Source organism: Varanus komodoensis, unplaced genomic scaffold (assembly GCF_004798865.1).
Source record: "Varanus komodoensis strain SLA01 unplaced genomic scaffold, ASM479886v1 scaffold25, whole genome shotgun sequence".
In the NCBI taxonomy this organism is placed as follows: Eukaryota; Metazoa; Chordata; class Lepidosauria; order Squamata; family Varanidae; genus Varanus; species Varanus komodoensis.
The window spans coordinates 56,912-76,796 of NW_025335661.1; positions in this window are offsets into that span (position 1 = coordinate 56,912).

The following is a 19,885-nucleotide window of genomic DNA, read 5'->3' on the forward strand; positions in this document are numbered from 1 at the left end:
ATGGCAGAAAGTGAAGAGGAACTAAAGAGCCTCTTGATGCGGGTGAAGGAGGAGAGTGCAAAAGTTGGCTTGAAACTCAACATTAAGAAAACTAAGATCATGGCATCCAGTCCTCTCACTTCCTGGCAAATAGATGGGGAAGAAATGGAGGTAGTGACAGATTTTATTTTCCTGGGCTCCAAGATCACCGCAGATGGGGACTGCAACCAAGAAATTAAAAGACACTTGCTCCTGGGGAGGAACTCTATAGCAAATCTAGACAGCATACTAAAAAGCAGAGACATCACTCTGCCAACAAAAGTGCGTATAGTCAAGGCTATGGTTTTCCCAGTTGCAATGTATGGCTGTGAAAGCTGGACCATAAGGAAGGCTGAGTGCCAAGGGATTGAGGCCTTTGAATTGTGGTGCTGAAGGAGACTCCTGCGAGTCCCTTGGACCGCAAGGCGATCAAACTGGTCAGTCCTAGAGATCAATCCTGACTGAGATGAAACTCAAATACTTTGGCCACCTAATGAGAAGGAAAGACTCCCTGGAGAAGAGCCTAATGCTGGGAACAATAGATGGCAAAAGAAGAAGGGGACGGCAGAGGATGAGGTGGCTAGATGGAGTCAGTGTGAGCTTAAGTGGACTCCAGGGGATGGTGGACAGGAAGGCCTGGAGGAATGTTGTCCATGGGGTCGCAGTGGGTCGGACATGACTTCACAACTAGCAACAACAACCAAGTTCTTCACATGACTATGGAATTCACTTCTATGAGTAGTAATGGCAACCAATATGAATGAGTTTCAAAGGGGATTGAACACATTCAGGGAAGATAAGACTCTCCATGGCTACTAGCCCTGACTGCTCCAAGCCATATTTTATGCTGCTCACTGTGCCAGTTGCTGTGCGCATGGGCAGGAGGGTGCTATCTCACTCATGTACTGCAAGTGAATTTCCTATAGGCAGCTGGTGGGCCACTATGTGTACAGAATGCTGGATGGCCCGTTCGTCTGTTCCAGCCTGGCTCTACTTATGTTCTTACACAAGTTCCTTTCATGAAAAATTGAATCTGCCATTTTACTGAGGCTTCTGCTTTCAGATTCTTTGTTGGGTTAAGATTTACTCTTTGACGTGTGCTTTATTTCCCAGGATTTTTATTTTCTCTGCTTTCCTGTATATCAGTTGCACAAACACAAGGTGGCACTGTGGCATAGTGTAATTGCAGAAACACATGTGTTTGTTTTAGTACAAGTTAATAAGTTGGTCAGATAAGAAGCATAATGAGACAAGGCATCTATTGTGCATTCATAATTCCACGCTCATTGTACTTCATGGGAGTTCCACATGAGGTTCTCATCCTCCAGGGCCTCTCTGTCATGCACATGTGCTCCGATGAGATGCCCAGGCACACACAAGAGATGGAGGGCTCTGGTGGGAATGATGGCTTAGACTTGGAGGAAGGGGAGTGGACAGTTGACCAAGTATCAATATCAGAGCTCTCACTCAGATATTGGCGTTGTTGAGAGTAGCGAGGCCCCATCTGCCCAGCACCTCCCGGCAAGCCAGCCTGAGCCAGCTCTGGATCAAAGCACCAAGGACAACCACTGAGCCCCCTCCTATTCCAGACTGTGGGAAAGAAGTCACCGGAGAACAGTCTGGGGAGGGGTTCTGGGGAGAAGAACTTGACACCCCAAGAGACATCGATGTGCAGGACCCTCGACGCACTCACCAGCTGGACCAATTGGAGACTCAGTGGGGAGAGTGGTGGCGTCCCCACTTTCATAGTGCCCCCCACCCCAAGAGACGGCCCCAAAGGATTCATAAGCAGAGCTTGGATGATTAGGGCCAGAGCGAGAGGTCAACTTTCTACCTGGAGTGTGTGTTTCAGAGTCTGTGAATACCTTGTAGCTGTATGGAATAGACATTCCTTTAATAACCATTGAAGTGCTTGCCTTCATTGAGAAGGGAGGCCCAGCTCACAACAGTCTCTCTTTTACAGCCACTTTTTTTTTTTTCCGGTGGGGCGGGGGTTAGAGTGAGAAAAAAGTCAGAGATTATTTCCTAATCTTGCAATAAAATGCGATGAGAAGCATATGTATTTCCACAGTTCTGCACCTTGCAGTTGTATAAAGGAACACTCCAGTAAAAGAAACACTCCAGAAATAAACACATAAAGGACCTGGTCTTAATCCTTCAGAAGCCTTGATAAAAGGATGCATTAAGAGTCTTGTACAGAGAAGCTCACTGTTCTCGCTCTGAAGAAAAGTACAGAAATGCTTGGAAAGTGCAGGTGGGACCCTAGAGGAGGATGACATAGTGGAAAGGACCTTCAGACCACCGTGAGTGAGGAAACATGACCACACAATAAGTGCAGAGAAGCCCATCCTGAAATGTGCTACAGCTCCAGTCATCCCTGATCATTGCCCTTTCTGGTTGAAGTTGATGGGATCCAGAATCCAATAACATGTGGAGGGCCCTAGGATCCTCACCTAAGCTTTAGAGGTAGGCAAAACAGGAGTACATGCGCACGCGTGCGCACACACACCAGGGCTGGCATGGACAGACCCTCAGCACTTTTCTTTTACTAGCAGGAACACTGACATGATATTACATTCTTGTCACACTGCAGTGATATCTTGTGAGGAACCCAAGGCGGCTTGAAAGGTTCTTTCTGAGAGTGAGTGACTTCCCCAAAGTCACCTGGTGAGCTTCATGGCTGAGTGGGGACTAGAATCTGGATCTCCCAGGTCCCCAATCCAACACTCTAACCACTACACCACACTGGTTTTCACAGTGATGTATCACCCCTCTCAGACTTCAATTTCCTTCCGAGCATAGCTGCAACTCCCACTGCAGCTAGGGAGGAGAATGGATCTTCCTAGCTACAATAGGTGGATCCCTGTCGCAGTGCAAAGTATTTTGGGGTGTCCTGGTCTTGACTAGGCAATCAAGACCCATTAGCTTGACAAAGGAGCTGCTGCTGCTGCAGGTGAAAACAGCTGGAACTAGGCAGCTGCCTAAATTTTGGGCCACTTCTTGGAGTTGAGGCGAGGGCATCTGACAAAATGACTTCCCTGCATTTCAACATTTTCAACTACATCACCACGCACTCACACAGACACCCACTACCACCACTCCACATGGGATTGTCTACCTCAGAGCGGACTGGATTCCTCAGAATCACTGAAACACTTATATCTTGTCAGCATTTTGCCATATCTATCAAGTAAGGCTCCTTAAGCAGAGAGAGGCAGCTGCCTCAGGAGTAGACGGGGAGGGGAAAGGGAAAATCACCTACAGTGTACATGCACTGCTTCGCCTACCCTTCCTGCTCTACTTGGCCTTCTTGTCCTCACATGCCATGTAGGGAGTCCAGATTGGCATTAACATTCAACTGCCTGTCCATTCAGCTTCTCTGCATGAAACAAGGTGGGGTTGCCCATCTTGTCCTTTGGTTTCGGTAGCAAAATGTCTTGGTCCAGCACTGCTTCCCAGGCTGGCTGTAAACCTGTGTAAATATAGGTTCCAAACCTGATTGGTTTCCTTGAGAATTAAAGGAAGACTTCAGTGGCACTTCTTGTCATGACTGCCTGGAAAGCCCAGCACCTTCCCCAGGGGTATTTGGAGGAGGCACTTTTCTTCAAAGGCCTGTTTCCAACAGCATCACAAGCTTGAGAGCCTGCAAGTCTTCAAAGCTCACCGCTTTTAATAAGACCTGCAGGAGGCTGCTCTTGGCAAGTCAGAAGGTTTAGGAGTCCTTCCAGCTCAGTATGCCAAATGTCTAGCTCATTCTAACTTCAAACTGAACGTCAGCGGGGTTGTTATGCTGAGGCATGTTACTGGCAGCAAAATCTATTGCTTCAATGAAATGACAGAAAACAGCTCATGGCACCTGCTGACAACACAATGGCTGAAGAATTGCTGGAATCTCCAGGTGGCTGTTCTTGGATGCTCACAAGGCCAAGCTAGCAAGCACCAGTGAGACGTCTTAGGCAAACTCAGTGGCGTAGCTAGGAATGGTCCTGAGGGCAAAGTCCAGGACTCCATAGCCCAGCCCCACTGCCCCCACATACACTCTAAAGGTTGATAGGTATCAGGAGCCAGGTCCAGCAACAACTGTTCAACCGTCATGGCCATGCTTGGGCCAAATGCTGGACACTGCAAGGACCTTCTTTATTTTAAATATATATCAGTGTGTTCAGGGATGGTGCGCCTGCCATGTACAACTATGGATGCTTGATTAATTAGTTCAACACTGAGTATATATTGTCCCTTTCTGGAACAAAACAGGGCTTATTCCCAGTCAGTGTGCTTGGCACTGGGATCCCAGAAGCAAACTCCTTTTCTTCCTGTAGGCATGATGGTGACATTATTTAGGAGAATTTCAGAAATGAAACTGCAGGTGCTTGGAGTGTTGTTTTTTTTTAAATCTGGCTTAGCAAACAGTCCTTTCTTTTTTCCTCCAACACACAGGTAGGCAGTTACAGAGGTTTAGCATGGACAGATTTTGCTTGACAACAAGCAAACCACAATGACACGTTTTTCCTTGGGGGTGGAACACTGGGGCAACGGGGACCACATGCTGTACCAGTACCGACTATATGCTCTACCAGTCTTGCCCACCTCTGCTGTAACATGTCAAGGACAGAGAAACTTTTCTAAGGCGTGGAATGGAGAAGGGAAACGCTAGCAACATAATTCATGATTAACTGATAAAAGAACTAGAAGTTCTTTAATCAAGAAGGGAAATGTGGGAAAGAAGCAAAACAAGCCTGCAAATGCATTAACGGCCTAAAGGGCCTCTCTAAGCAATAACATGGTGTGGAGAGACCTATTAGTGATACATTCCATAAGGCGAGTTTACTTCTTCAAACCTGCACAACCCAGGAAAGTGCGACACTACAGTCCTTTGCACCAGGGAGCACCATTGCAGTATTTATGCAAAATACATTTGCAATTTTGGGACACATGCCAATGAATACAGTGCAATTTCCACTGTGTCAAAAAGATGATCTTGTGTCATACTCACATGCCATTGCAAAAGGAGGAGGAGCTGAAAAGAGGATGTGTGTGAGGAAGTTGCTTATTTTTAAGCAATGCGCAAGTGTGGAGGGGTAAAGATTTTTTTTCCAAAAAGGGAAAACCACTGACAGCTCTCCTGACCCTTCAGAAAAATTAATCCTGAAAAAGGGGATGAGGAGAGAAAAGGGGGAAGCTGTGATGCTGCACTTTCTCTGGGCGAAGGGAGAGGGATCGGTGCCTCTCCGCCCAAACAGGATTGCTGAAAGCAAGTGTGGCCCTCCTCCTGGGCTGACTTCCCCCAGAAAAAACAGCAGTGAAGACGACACGATGTGCGGGGGCTCCTGGGAGTGGAAGCAGCATTGCGTCTATTCTCCAGGCCACCGGGCAGCTCAGAGAGGGAAAATCATGGGCTGGTGAGGAAGACAGGAGTGGAAAAGCACTGAAAGCTGATGGGGGAGCTTCTGGGGTGGGAGCGGGGGATCTGCTCTAGGTATTTTTACTGACATTGTAATACCTGACTCATTGGCATGTCACATGATAATCACTCCAAGCCATTCCCCTCATGCCAGTTCTGCCATTATACCACAGGTGTCTTCAGACTATTTGTAACATGATGTTTTATATAGGTTGCATTTTTCCAGAGTACTTATTCCAGTGTGTGCTAAACTTGTGGTACTCTTCTGACGAGAGTAGTGGCTTTTGTGGACTTGGGGGAAGTGTTCCATCGGGATTTGACAAACAGCAGCAACTCAGAAGAGGAGACAAGCCTGATCAGGCCCCTCATCTCCCCCTAACCTAGCTGCCCTCTCTTTCTCTCTGACTTGCTCAGAAACAGGAAAATAAATGCTTTTCCCCTCCCCCATAGGGAACATCGAATTAAAAATGAGGCAATGCACATGTCTACACAGAGGTTGATCTCATTGGCTGGGTTCACATGTCACAACAAGCAACCCTGCACAACCCTGCACGTTGCTGTGCCTGACAGATGGCCAGGCTCAAGGGGGTAACTCCCCATCCATCTCCATCCTCCAGGCAGCATCCCAAGAGACACCATGGGGAGGGATGAGGTTTCTCTCTTGCACAGCTGTGATTGTGAGCCAGATTCAGCTTGCTGTGGACACCACACACTCTCTCCTGCACAAGCAGGGCTCGCTTCCTGGAGCACCATTGCCTCCTGCTCCAGAGGGGACTGCTGGGGAGGGGGGGGGTGCCTAGTACCTACTCAGGGGGAGAGAAATCAGTTGGGATGTGCAGCAGAAGGGAGGAGCAGCCGATCCCCTGCTGCCACCTCATGCACGACATGTGGGAGCAGAGAGAAACAGTTAGGTGGGTAGTATAGAAATTAAATAGATAAACAAGCAACAGCAACAAGGGGGAAGTGGCCTTCATCCCACTTCTTGCTCTTGCTTGCAAGTTAGACATCCCCAACCAAAGAGGCTGGGGATGCCTCTCTCGCATTAGGAGCAGGCATGAGTGGTGGGCAGAGGAACTGGCTATGGCACTGCCTCCAACTGGGCACTACCACCCAGCTGATTTGACCCCTCCTGCACTTGCACATGAGAAGCTTCTCCCAGGCATATGAGCAGGAGCAGCAGGGAAATCAGAGGAGTAGCACTGCTCCATGTCACTCCACCACCCAGCTGATTGCCCACTCCTGCCCCAAAGATCTTTAGGGCAGGAGGCAGGCAGAGCAAGGGTGTCTCTGGGCACTGCACAAAACTAGGGATGCCTCTGCCAGCTACAGAAAATGGCAGCTGTCAATGGTACTCTATGCCTAGTCACTTGACGAGACTGACCACAGCCACTCTTGCCAAGCAGTTCGCTGGCCCTGACCTTTTGTACCATGATGGGTTGTGTTTTCCAGGTTTGGAAGACACAAGAAGACATTCTGGTATAGAAAAGCCATAGAACAGACCGTTGCTTCTGCTTGTGGTTTCTAAAGACCAAGCATACCATGCTGAAATACCACGACAAGGTTCAGATGATATGGCAGCTCAATAGTGGTTTAAAAAAAAAACCCTCTGTCATGTCTTGTGAACCTGCTCACTGTCTTGTGATTATCTGAGAGCCAGCATAGTGTAGTGGTTGAACTGGAACTCAGGACATCTGGGTTCTACTCCCTACTCTGCCATGAAGGTCATGGAGCGACTTTGATCCTAACTTACCTCACAGGGTTGTTGGTGTGAGGATAAAATGTAAAACAGAGCCTTGTAGACCACTTCAGGTTCCTTGTCAGATGGAGAAGCTGAGATATAAATGTGAGATATGTGATTATTGTTACTTTTATCTTTACTGGCACTTCAATAGCCCAAAAAAATTGTTCTGAACATTTGGTTTATCTTGATTTCTCCAATAGTTTGTTTCAAGGTTGATTAGACCTGCAACTCCCATCAGTCCAAGTCAGCATAGCCAATGGTGAAGGGTGATGGGAACTGGAGGCCCCAATTTCCTCAACTGTGTTTAATTACCACAGTTTCAGAGTATTTGCTTTTCTCAAGTAAGCATTGTAGTTCAGGTAACAGAACTTTCACATACATACCTTGTTTATTTGAGGATCACAGTAAATGAGTACATTTCTTGCTGCCTTTGTATCCAAAGACATAGCCTTGAGAAACCACCTTGAGTAAGCTAACTTTTGTTTCTGCTCTGCTTGGCACCAGCTACGGAAAGAACCACAATCTTACAAGTCATTTCTATTTTAATATCTGATGTTCTAATAAAACTGGCGAAAGGAAATGTCACACAAGAGTTCCTCCTTGCAAACAGGTATATTTACAAGGTGGCATTCCAGCCTGCAGTTCAGTTTTTCCCAGCTGAGTGTCCTCCCGATGTTTTGGACTAAAACTTCCATAGTCCTGCAGCCTCATCTGCTATCCTACGTGTTCGTTGTTCCTCTCTGATTTACATTAAGGCTGCCACTCAGAGCATGACAAGGGACTCTTCTCCTTGTATCACTTGGCTCTATTTAGGCATAAGAAATGTAGCCTGCAAACAGGAAAATAAAGTATTATGCATACGAAATTCTTGTGCACGGTTTCTTCCTGTTTCCTCCAATTCGATGGTTATTGTTGTTGTGTATGATATGAAAGTGGCTGTTAAGAGATAAAGAAACATACAGCAAGAGTAGGGTGATTAACAGACATAAGATGAGAGGGATATATTAAAATTTAACAGCAGGTTTAGTTGTATTGCCAGTGGCCTGAATCTAGATAAAGGATTTTTATTACACTGCACTATTGATTGACTAAACAAGAACCAAGATATTTGTGGTATCAGCAACAACTTCCATCTTAAAGACCATTCTTAATTATGTGCCATTTCCTGCATTCCTTTTCTTCTGACCTCACATTTTACAATTATCTCCCCCACTCCATCCTACATGATATACATAAACCTAAAATTCTGCATAATAGTCCATATGTCTGACCAATATTCTATACATCTACTCTATGAAAGATTATTCTAGATTTCAGTTTTAGTCTTCAAGTTTCCACAAGACTCTTAGTTGTTCTTGCTGTAGTGGGCCAATACAGTTACTGTCAATTAAATTAATGCATTAACATTATAAAAGAAGAACAGGCCTAAATTTGGCTATTTCTGAGTTCTTTTTATGCCTAAGATACAAAACTGCCTCTGGCAAAACTCAGGTTCCCTAAGAAAGTGTATTATTTGATTGAATATTTCCCCCAAGAGCCCAGGAGTACATTTCAGGGTTCACCTAGTATAGATAATTTCACACTGAATCTTCCCTGCATCAGCCTGTAATCGGCATGATACTGTTTTGGTTTATGAAACCTACAATCAGTCTACAAGATACAAACACCCTTCCCTCAATAGGTGTTTTGTTTTATTGAGGGATGAGTTTGATCCTCTTTCTAATACACAAAACTGACTAAAATAACTTGTGAAGCTGTGCCCCAAATGTTTGGGGTCAAAAAGTACCCCAGTGGTCTAAGGTTATGCAAATTTTGGGTGTACTCTTTGTCCTGGCATATTTGGTTTGTAGAAAGACAACTGTAAAAAGCATGTGGCTGAAATTTGGGGACATTGTTGGGGTTCAGGCCCTTCAAGGACTAGATTGTAAATCTAAATAGATGCAAATTACTCAACAAAAAGTGAGACTGGGAAAGAAAATTCATACTAGGATGGGGGATGATTTTACAAGAAGCAGCATCTGTGTTATCATATACAAAGTAGGTTGGAGCAGCTGGACAGATGCCTAGCAAAGTAAGTATGGCTTTCATCATGTGGCCTAGTCTATTGCCTACCTGTAATGTCTCCAGTCCACCAGGGAATCCAACAAAGCCACTATTTCCCATTGTAATGCTTCATTAATAATGCGGCAAATTCCAGTTAGTTCAAGGTTAGTACCGACATAAAAACGTAAGTGCACTTCATAAGCAGAAATACCAATTCTACATGGAAAGCCTGCAGGCCAGGTAGGCGGGATCAAGTCAATACACCTCTCTGAGTAGAAAAACATATTTGCTTGATATGTTTCCCTATCTCAGAACAGTCTGGGCTGATTTCATTGGAGTCGTTCCTTTTCTGTGCTTGGCAAACCAAATCATGTGCAAACTCAAAAGACACTGGATGAAGTAAGTGCCTCAACTTTATTTTATTTCTGCAAAAACAGTCTAGTGATGGGTTGGCAAACAGCAAATGCCTGTGTGTCTGTAACACAAACTGTCATTGTGCTGCTGCAAGTGTATGGAATTGCTGAGATGCAGGAAAGATAGTGATGTTTGTAGAAGGGGGAAAATCAGCCTGTGGGATAATTTAGTTATTTCTCACTATAAAATAATAGGAGAATTCAAAGGTGTGGGATTATAGTATGTTAGGTTGATTGGTGATGGACAGAACTTTTTCTCCCATTATATTTGTTAACATCTGCAGAGAATTCTCCTTTCAGTTAAGCCTCGGCTTCACCAAAGTGAATTAGAACCTGTTGTTCCCTAGCAGTTCCCTTTAACACAGACTAGAGCAAGAATGGAAAGAGAAAGCAGATTAGTTTCCAATGGATAACCACCAATTACTTGCTGGTTGCTGAAATTCTTATTTACACCTGTACATACATACATCTGCACTTGACTTAGACTGACCCAGCAACTGACTTTTTATATTTTTAAGTGAGATGCAGATTCGGAATTCCCTTCATCATAAGAGTTAACAGTTCTTAAATATGCCTTCTTGCTTTGTAAAGGTGCAGTACATCAGACCATTTGGGTCCCTCGCATTTAATAAAGCAGGCCACACAAGACTGGGGTCAACTTTCCACTAGAAGGCTACTGGTGGTATTTATTTATCTATTTAAAACATCTGTATGCTGCCCAAGATATTTGTTCCATCTCTCACAAGATATATATTTAGTGGTTCTCCCAGTAAATACCGTTTTTTATGAGAGGAAAGCTGAAGTCCTCACCGTTGCTGACTCAGTTTCTACAGTTTGCCTTTCCCTTCACTTGTCTGTATCAGACTACCATCCTGTATAAATTTACTTGGGAGTCCAAACCATTGAGCTCAGCCAGGCTTACCTCTGAGTACAAAGGCATAGGATAGCACTGTTAGTAACTTCTTGATTTAATCAGCTGCTGATATCAGTACATAGGTCATAGCATAGCTCTGTTACAAGGACTGGTGTTTTTGATTCTTCAGTGCTGGAGCCTGAGGGAGATGCTTCCACTCCATTCCCCCTGCCCCCAGCACCATACACACTATCCACATATAGTTTCAGATAAATTCCAAGAATTATTTGCATTTCACATAAATCTACCTGGGGATCTATTGTAAATTTAGAAAGTTGGAATGTTTAAATTATTATTATTTTCATAGCTGAGATTTAGGTATTTGAAGTTCAGATATGCTGAATCCAATGCACATGGTCTATAGGTTTTCCTCAGAATTCACTTCACCCTCTTCTGTCTTGCATTTACACTTTTTTAAAAGAAACATAAATTTGTACATACCACCCATTTTGTCGTGTTAAGTGACTGAAGCCGAATGCTGAGTAGTAGCTTGATCTCCTTATCTCTGCTTTCCACTTGTATTTGTGTGAGACTGGGCCAATTTTCCTGGTGCTCACCCTTGCATACCTTAGTAGCTGCCACATTATTTTGCTCAATGAGAATGGGAGAAGCTTGGCTGCACTGGCTCTACAGGCAGTAAGGGCACACGGCCACCCTATGCTGAAGCTCTCTGAATAATGCCTAGGGAAAGAGCAGAGTGCAATGTGAGCTCTGTGGCACACTCAGTCTAAGCAATAATCCCTGACCCTTCTCAATTTAACAAAATCTCTGGCGCCGGTCTCAACTGTATCTGCCTAACATGCAATAAACTTGTTTTCACTGGCACCAAGTGCAATAATTAAGGAGTCAAAAGGGGCTTTCATTATAAGCAGGAAAATTAACAGGTTCTACCTGGACAGTGAGCAGACTGAAAACTTGGGTATTAGGGCTTTTCTCCATAAGACATATATTGTGCACTCCTGATCCTTCAGGATGTTTGTGGGTCCTTTTCCCAATGCCAGCATCCTCCAGGGCCTCTCTCATATTTTCCAGCCATTTTCCCAGCTTTTCTTGGTTCACAAAAGTCTGGTATTTTCTAGATGGCACCATTATTCCCTACTGAAGTTTAATGTAATTTGCAATTCCACTTTATACCACAGAACCATCTTATGTAATGGAACATATAGGAGTGTATAGAAAGACAGAGAGCAAAACCTCTGGGGAGGGGAAACCTTGTATGAAAAATGTTCTAATCTTCTCACAAAGAAAGTAGACGCAGCAGCTTCAGTGAGGTGTCAGGCTAAATGCCTCATGTACAGAAGCCCCTACAGTAATGGTGTTCATCTTTTCTCATGTAAGACTGATATACTCAATTAGCTGAAGACAAGCAGCATAGAATGAGATCAATGGCCATCACTATCTCCAGCCAACCTTGAAGAAGTCTTATTCTGAGGCCATGTGAATGCCTATGGCAGTGCCAGTAACCTGAAGAAATACATTTTTCCAAAGCTGAAGTGATTGTTTGTGAGTGCAAAAGGCAGAGTTTGGTGGCAGAGTTATATTCCTGATGGCTGGTTGTTGTTAGTTGCGAAGTCGTGTCCGACCCATCGCGACCCCATGGACAACATTCCTCCAGGCCTTCCTGTCTTCCACTATCCCCCGGAGTCCACCTAAGCTCACACTGACTGCTTCAGAGACTCCATCTAGCCACCTCATCCTCTGCCGTCCCCTTCTTCTTTTGCCATCTATTGTTCCCAGCATTAGGCTCTTCTCCAGGGAGTCTTTCCTTCTCATTAGGTGGCCAAAGTATTTGAGTTTCATCTCAGTCAGGGTTGATCTCCTCTAGGACTGACCAGTTTGATCGCCTTGCGGTCCAAGGGACTCGCAGGAGTCTCCTTCAGCACCACAATTCAAAGGCCTCAATCCCTTGGCACTCAGCCTTCCTTATGGTCCAGCTTTCACAGCCATACATTGCAACTGGGAAAACCATAGCCCTGATTATACACACTTTTGTTGGCAGAGTGATGTCTCTGCTTTTTAGTATGCTGTCTAGATTTGCTATAGAGTTCCTCCCCAGGAGCAAGTGTCTTTTAATTTCTTGGTTGCAGTCCCCATCTGCGGTGATCTTGGAGCCCAGGAAAATAAAATCTGTCACTGCCTCCATTTCTTCCCCATCTATTTGCCAGGAAGTGAGAGGACCGGATGCCATGATCTTAGTTTTCTTAATGTTGAGTTTCAAGCCAACTTTTGCACTCTCCTCCTTCACCCGCATCAAGAGGCTCTTTAGTTCCTCTTCACTTTCTGCCATGAGAGTGGTATCATCTGCATATCTGAGGTTGTTGATATTTCTCCCAGCAATCTTAATTCCAACTGGTGATTCATCTAGCCCCGCCTTTCTCATGATGTGCTCTGCATATAAGTTAAATAGGCAGGGCGACAGTATACAGCCTTGCCGAACTCCTTTCTCAATTTTGAACCAATCAGTGGTTCCGTGTCCAGTTCTCACTGTTGCTTCTTGACCCGCATATAGGTTTCTCAAGAGACAAATAAGATGGTCTGGTACTCCCATCTCTTTAAAAACTTGCCACGATTTGTTGTGATCCATACAATCAAAGGCTTTAGCACAGTCAACGAAGCAGAAGTAGATGTTTTTCTGGAACTCCCTAGCTTTCTCCATGATCCAGTCCATCTTTATGGGATGTGTTGGTGTTTTTGGATGGACTCAACATCCATGCTAACTAGGATGGTGTTTTCTGGGTGGTAGCCACCAAATGTAATTTCCTCAAGGAATATCCCTTATGTAACTTGGAGCATTGGTGATATATGGCCTGCAAAGAGTCCATACAACCAGCAACTGCAAAAGAGATAGTGCCAATGCCTCAAACAATAAGATACCCAGTAGGCTGGTTTGGTATTTTGGGCAGCAAATAGGAGATGCCTGTCTGAGGCTCTTGAGGTATGCTCATAGATTTGGTACTGCACAGGTATAGGGAATGCCTTTATCTGGTGGAGTAGCTCCTTCTGGCACTGTTCAGTGGGTTCTGAGGATGGAAACCTTTAAAATGTAGTGCTGGAGAATTGCATCTCAACTTCCTGTATGTAGCCCAATTCATTTGTGATGATGACGGTTCTTCCTTTATCAGCCTCTTTAATCACAATGTTCAGTATTGTTTCTGAGACTGTGAATAACATGATGTTCTACATGGTGGATATTGTGTAGTAAATGATGGTGTTTGCTGCTTATCTCAGCCTGGGCTTGGCAGCAGAAACACTCTGCGTAAAAATCTAATCTGGTGTTGTGGCCATCTGGAGGGTTCCACATGGACTTCTTCTCCTTGTAGTATTAGGAGGATGTTTGTAGTGTACTGTGCTGCAAAGAAGGTCATTGTGTGTTAGGGAACTGACTGGTGTCTGGCAGAAGGATTCCTTGAGGTGGAAATGGAGAAAAGCCTCTAGACCACCACAAAAATGTATCATGTTTGTGGATTTAGGGAGGCAAAAGAACAAGGTCCATGAAAGAACAGAGTCTTCTGCTTGGCTCAGTGTTATTCTGGATACATTGACAGTGTTGCTGTTGTGGTCAATTGACATATTGCAATAGCTTAGATAGCTTAATGTCTTTCTTTTTCTTGGAGAGGCAAATTCAGTATACTATGTTAGTGGCTTTACCTTGTAGAAATGCTGCCATGTGTTGGGCTGCAAGGGAGGTTGGTTGGAATAGGAATTCTCCATCTTTTGGTTTTCTGCACTAAACAACGGTTAACAGCTTTTCAGGATTCAGGGGTGGGTGAGAATGTAAGGTTAAGCTGAATCATGCATGTCTGAAGGCTAGTGTGGCAGTAAAGAAAGAATATTCACAGTGAAGTCCTCAAGTCCTGGTATAGCAGAGAGCCCCCATTTCAGAACTAAAAACAGACATCATGTGGTTGGAATCCTATGCTCCAGCAGTAGCAACAGCGTAATAGTAGCTGCCAAAACAAATGCTCACCTGGCAATAACAACACAAACTCTTACAATTCTCCTTCCTGAGGTATCCTGAGACACGAATAGGCCAGTTACCAAAGTAAGGATGCTGATCCATCTGCCAGTTTCTGCTGTACTGCATTCCTGAGGAAGGGGGTGCATCAGAGTCAGGGAGTGAACTGGTGACTGCAGGTGTTGGCCCTTTCATTACAGAGCAGAAGGCTACAGCGCTACTCACCACTGCATGTCCATGCTGGCTGGGCATGCAAGGCACTCATGAGCATATAGTGATAGCCAAATCATCCCACACCATTACTCTGCCAAGTACACACACACAAGCATGAACACCACACGCAATGTACAGTCCTCCGACCAGAAAAGGTCCAGGTATCCAGCCTCTCCTTGCGCAGGATACAGCCTGCAGGAAACTCCCAGAGATTGCTCAAGTGAAGGGTTTGAGTCCCCTGGCAAGAGCGATGCTCCCATGCAGGACAAGTCCATCGTACAACTCCCATAGTGTTTAAAGGGCACTCTCCCTGCAACCCACAGTAATTGGTATGAAAGGAGCCATGGCCACATCCGCAAAGAAAAGAAGCTACAGCAGCAGGTCACACTGAGAGCTGCCAATTGGCTGGTGAGGGAAACAGCAACACCAAGGAGCATACAGGATGGTTGAGCAGCTGTAGATGTGCCTCCAGGAGGGCACAGCACATGTTTTTGGGATCCTGCTGGCAGTCATAGCTTCTGATGGAAAAGGGAGGAAGGTAGCAGGCAATCAGCTCCTGTGTGCTATACAATAATGCACAGCCATAGAAGGAAGGCCCGTTGTGAGACTTCTCTTGTCCATTCCTGTGGCATTCTAACCTCCCACCCTATACTAAGAGGTCCATAAGGAGCCATAGTATATATGGAATCATATGTTCCATTCCGTATCACACAAGTCCACACCTATGAAGCTGTCTTCTATCAGACCATTGGCATCCAGCTAGCTCAGTACTGCCTCCACAGATTGGCAGCAGTCCTCGAGGGTTTTGAACACAGGTCTTTCCAACTTTGAGCTGCTAGAGATCAAGCCTAGAATCGTACCCTCCAGGAAATGCATGTGCTCTAATCCTGTTAGGGCCCTTTTGATTGCTTCCTGCCACCCCATTTAGAAAGGCAAAGAGGCTGTTAAGCCATGGTTGGCAATGCTACAAAAGCACACCTGGCTTCCTTCTTGCCACTGCTGCTGCCCTAGGCCATGCTTGTGCTCTACATGGTGTTTGGAAAGAGGAGCATTGTTTCCTCTAAAATGGTTGAACGGCTGCCTGGTTTCCTGTAAAGCCTGTGAAACATGGAGAGAATTGTGTATAACGTATTGCAGGCAGCATTTGATAGCTCCAATAGTTGGGCTCTAATTTGGAATGGGAGCATGACATTGGAGTTGAAATTGGAATGAAAACTGGAATTATGGCATGATTTGAAATATGTATAATGGAAACTGGAATTGCTGGCAGCTTTTTTGTTGCAGAGTGAGCTCCTCAAAGACATGTAACACCTCACTCTGAACTGAAAGTGCATTGACAACTCTCATTGTATGCTTCAGGTGGTTTGGTTTGGTTCGGTTTTTAAATTGCCTACATAGGCCCTTTTGCTTCTCCTATAGTTGATGCCTCTTACACTTAAAATCTTTGCACCCAAAAAGTGCAGAGGAAGCATAACTGCTGACACAAGGGCCAGCTAATCAGCAACATGTTCAGGCCTGCTTCAAGCAGCAGCCTCATGATGAACACACGGCCTGCAATCAGCACTATGCAAATCAGTAAAGTGGAAAAGACAGATTTCCAGAGGTCCTAACATGGGGAAGAAGGTGAGATGTATGACGAGAATACAGTGAGAACATGCATCCACAGCAAGTACAGCACCGAAACAATACACATCTGTATGCACCTGAAACAAGGGAAAGGTGCTATAGCATAGGCATTCTTCCATCCTGCCGGTCGAGCTCCACACCCATCCACAGACAATCCCGAGCTCCACTTCACCTTGCATGTCTCCTTGCGGAGTTTCACCCACTGGGTATAACTGCAGTTACACAACTCTAGGGATTGACATTGAAACTCTGCCTGTGATTCCTATTTGTTCTGCTCCATGTCCCTGGTTCATGCCCGAAGGGAAAGAGTCAGTCATGGGTGTTGAGTCAGTGCTAGCAACAAGTACTGAAGCAGAGTATTTGCTGTGTAACAATAAAATATGGCAGAAACTTAGCTGAATTTAGGAGACTGTGACTAACAGAAACTCCCTTGATACGTAATTATCCTGCAGCCTCTCTTCACACAGGACACTGTGCACACATGGTCAGAAAGTGAAGGTTGTAAGGTAAAACTAGCACAACATTTTTTTCATATTCCAGAAAGAAGAAATGTGTGACCTTCCAGATGTTGCTGGACTACAACTCCCATTGTCCTTCACCATTGACTATGTTGGTTATGGCTGATAGGAGTTGTCAATCCAGCAACATCTGGCCAATGTTCCCACTACTGGTGTAGACCAGCAAACTGCAGTCATGAGTTTTGGAATTCTCTGCATAGCACTATCTTTTCAAGTACATACTTGGAGGCACAGGTTCCACTTCCTAGATGATCACCTGGATTATTCTAGATTTCTAAATAAGGTGCATTCCATTTTCATTGTGCCTAAAATTATTCTCAGTTTTCTCCTTTGTGCTGGAGGAGTTTTACTGGTTTCAAGGATCAATAGTTCCTAGCAATTGCCACTTTTTGCCAAATCTGAAACTCTTTCTTTTTCTCATCCTAAAATTAGTAATTAAAATAGCAGGATTTTTTTATCTCTAGTGGATGAGGCTCATTGGTCATTGATAAACACAGTGCATGACGTGAGACAGCAAAACTGGATGTGATGGCCAGAAACACATCGGACTTCCATGTTAATGCAAATAAGGCTGATTTTCATAGAATTGAAATCTCTGAATCTTGGATGCGTGAGTCAGCCTTCCCCAACATGGTACCCTTCAGATATTTTGGATGGCATATCCCTGCATTCCTGGCCACTGACCAGACTGGCTGGAGCTGATGAGCACTGAACTCTGAAACATCTGGAGGGCACCAGGCTGGAGAAGGTTGTGGTAAGCAAGGATTCTCTTCTCTAAGTGCAACTTTTGCTGAAAAGTGAACTTTTCAGGTTCACATCCATAAACATGTACCTCCTATCAAAATCAAAAGCTCAGATTTGGCTGATGTTTTTTATTTCCTGGCCTGTAAAGGAAATGGAAGCTCACATGTAGCAGCCGACTGAGAAAGCTCTGGATCGCCCTTTTACTCCTCCTCCTCATCTGTGTAATACTCCAAGTTGTCATGAAATTCCAGTGCACCAGGTAGGTTCGGTCCCACATAGGATAATACATCTTGTATTAGGCGCACGCGCACACATACGTGCCACTGTGTGCTGATTGCACTTGCTAGCCTACTTTAATCTGCCACCACTAGTTCAGTTTCACCCATCTCCCTGCCAATAACTCCTTTAAGGCAAATTTACATGCATCTTCATGCTTTGATATGCAGAGATTACAAAATATATAAATAACAGCCACTGCTGCTGGGTTGATAATTATTGGATTGCAGCAGGGGAGGAGGAAGGAGTTTAATGCTTTCCTCCTTTGTTCCTCCGAGTTAAAACCTTTTATCCTCTATTATATTTATATCATGTTTTTTCCTGCAAGGAACTCAAGGAACTTACATTATCCACACCTCCTCCATTTTATTGTCACAACAATCCTGTGAGGAAAGCTGTAAAGAGAGTCAGTGACTGGCCCAAACTCACCTAGTGAGTTTCATGGCCAAGGGGTGACTGGAACCTGAACCTCCTGAGTCCTATTGACCAGTCTAACCACTACATCACAGTGGCTCTGTTAAATTTAAAGAATATCTTCACTGGTGACATTCAATGTGTGTGGGATATATGGTACACATAGAAAAAGGAAGGGAAATTCTTCATGCATGTGACTTGGGTGGCAGGAAAGAATCCAAGGAAAGTAAAACAGTGAAAAGTGGTTTTCGAAAAGGCTGAGATATAGTGAAAGCAATCGGCTTGGCAACTAGAGCTGAAGGACTACATTCTGTTTTTAGCAATTGTAGGTATGATTTAAAACTGAAGGAACCATCCATCAAGAAAAGCAGAGCCAACTGCAATTCCTTTCTGGTCCAAATAAGCCCAAATTCTCCCTGTCTTCATCTGGAACATGTACAGAAGAACTCTACCACTCTACAAAACAGAGAGAAAGAAAAAGATGCCAAGATGGATAGGCATGCCATGAAACCAAGCAAGGCATTCAGCAAACCTAAGCTGCTTGATGCAAGTTTTAGCAGTGAGGAGATCTGGCAAAAACAGTTTGCACAGGGTAGTAAGAAAGGGAGGATTGCACATACAATAAAAGGACTTAAGGACTTGAACCACAACACTGAACTGTTCCCTGGAAAAGCCCAGGTTGGGCACGATACAAAAATGACTGCTACAAGAAATGCTGGAACTTCCCAGATCAAGGTGGCGGAGACTAGAAGAGGCTTCCCTACAGATGATCAGACTTCAAGGGCTCAAGCCCCAGGGAAAAGCCACTCTCTCAATGGAATAGTAGTGAGGAAGACTCAGGCGTCTATTCCCCTAAAAGACAAAGGGCTAACAGAACTGGAAGGCACAAAGTCAGCTAGAAGGCCAGAAAAAGTGCTCCTTCCCAAGACTGAAGGAAAAGTGACAGCAGGCATCTCCAGCTCCTCTCAAGGTTCGCAGTGCAAGCCCAAGACCCACGTTGTTTTCCTCAAGGTGCACAAGAGTGCCAGTAGCACCGTCATGAACATTTTGTTCCGTTTTGGTGAGACCCACAACCTCACTTTTGCTTTGCCAGTCAATGGTGCCAGTCAGTTGTTCTATCCGAATTATTTCACAGCAGTAGCTGTGGAGGGGTTCACTCCAGGCAAAGACTCCCCGTTTCACATTATGTGCCATCATATGAGGTTCTTTCAGCCGGAGGTAAGAGCCACAATGTTTATTTGCTCCAATTTCACAGCTGAGTTGTCACTGTTCTGAATATAAATTCTGGAGCAGGGCTGGCCTGACCGTTATGCAGACTGAGGTGGCTGCCCCAGTTTGCAGGTGGGAAACAACAACCCGGAAGGGGTTGGAGGACAGAGTTGTGCACTGCATGTAGCCTGCTCTCCCATCCTAAACCATCCCTCTAAGCCCTCAGGCACAGTGGAGCACAGTCCAATTGCCAGACCTGAAATATAATCCTGCACCCCAGGCACCAAAATGGCTTGGCTTGGCCCTGTTTGTAGGAAAAGGAAACCCAATGGCAAGGGAGAGCTGCTCGAAGTTGGGAGGGACAGACAGGAGGATTAGGAGTGGCAGGATTTGTTTGCAGG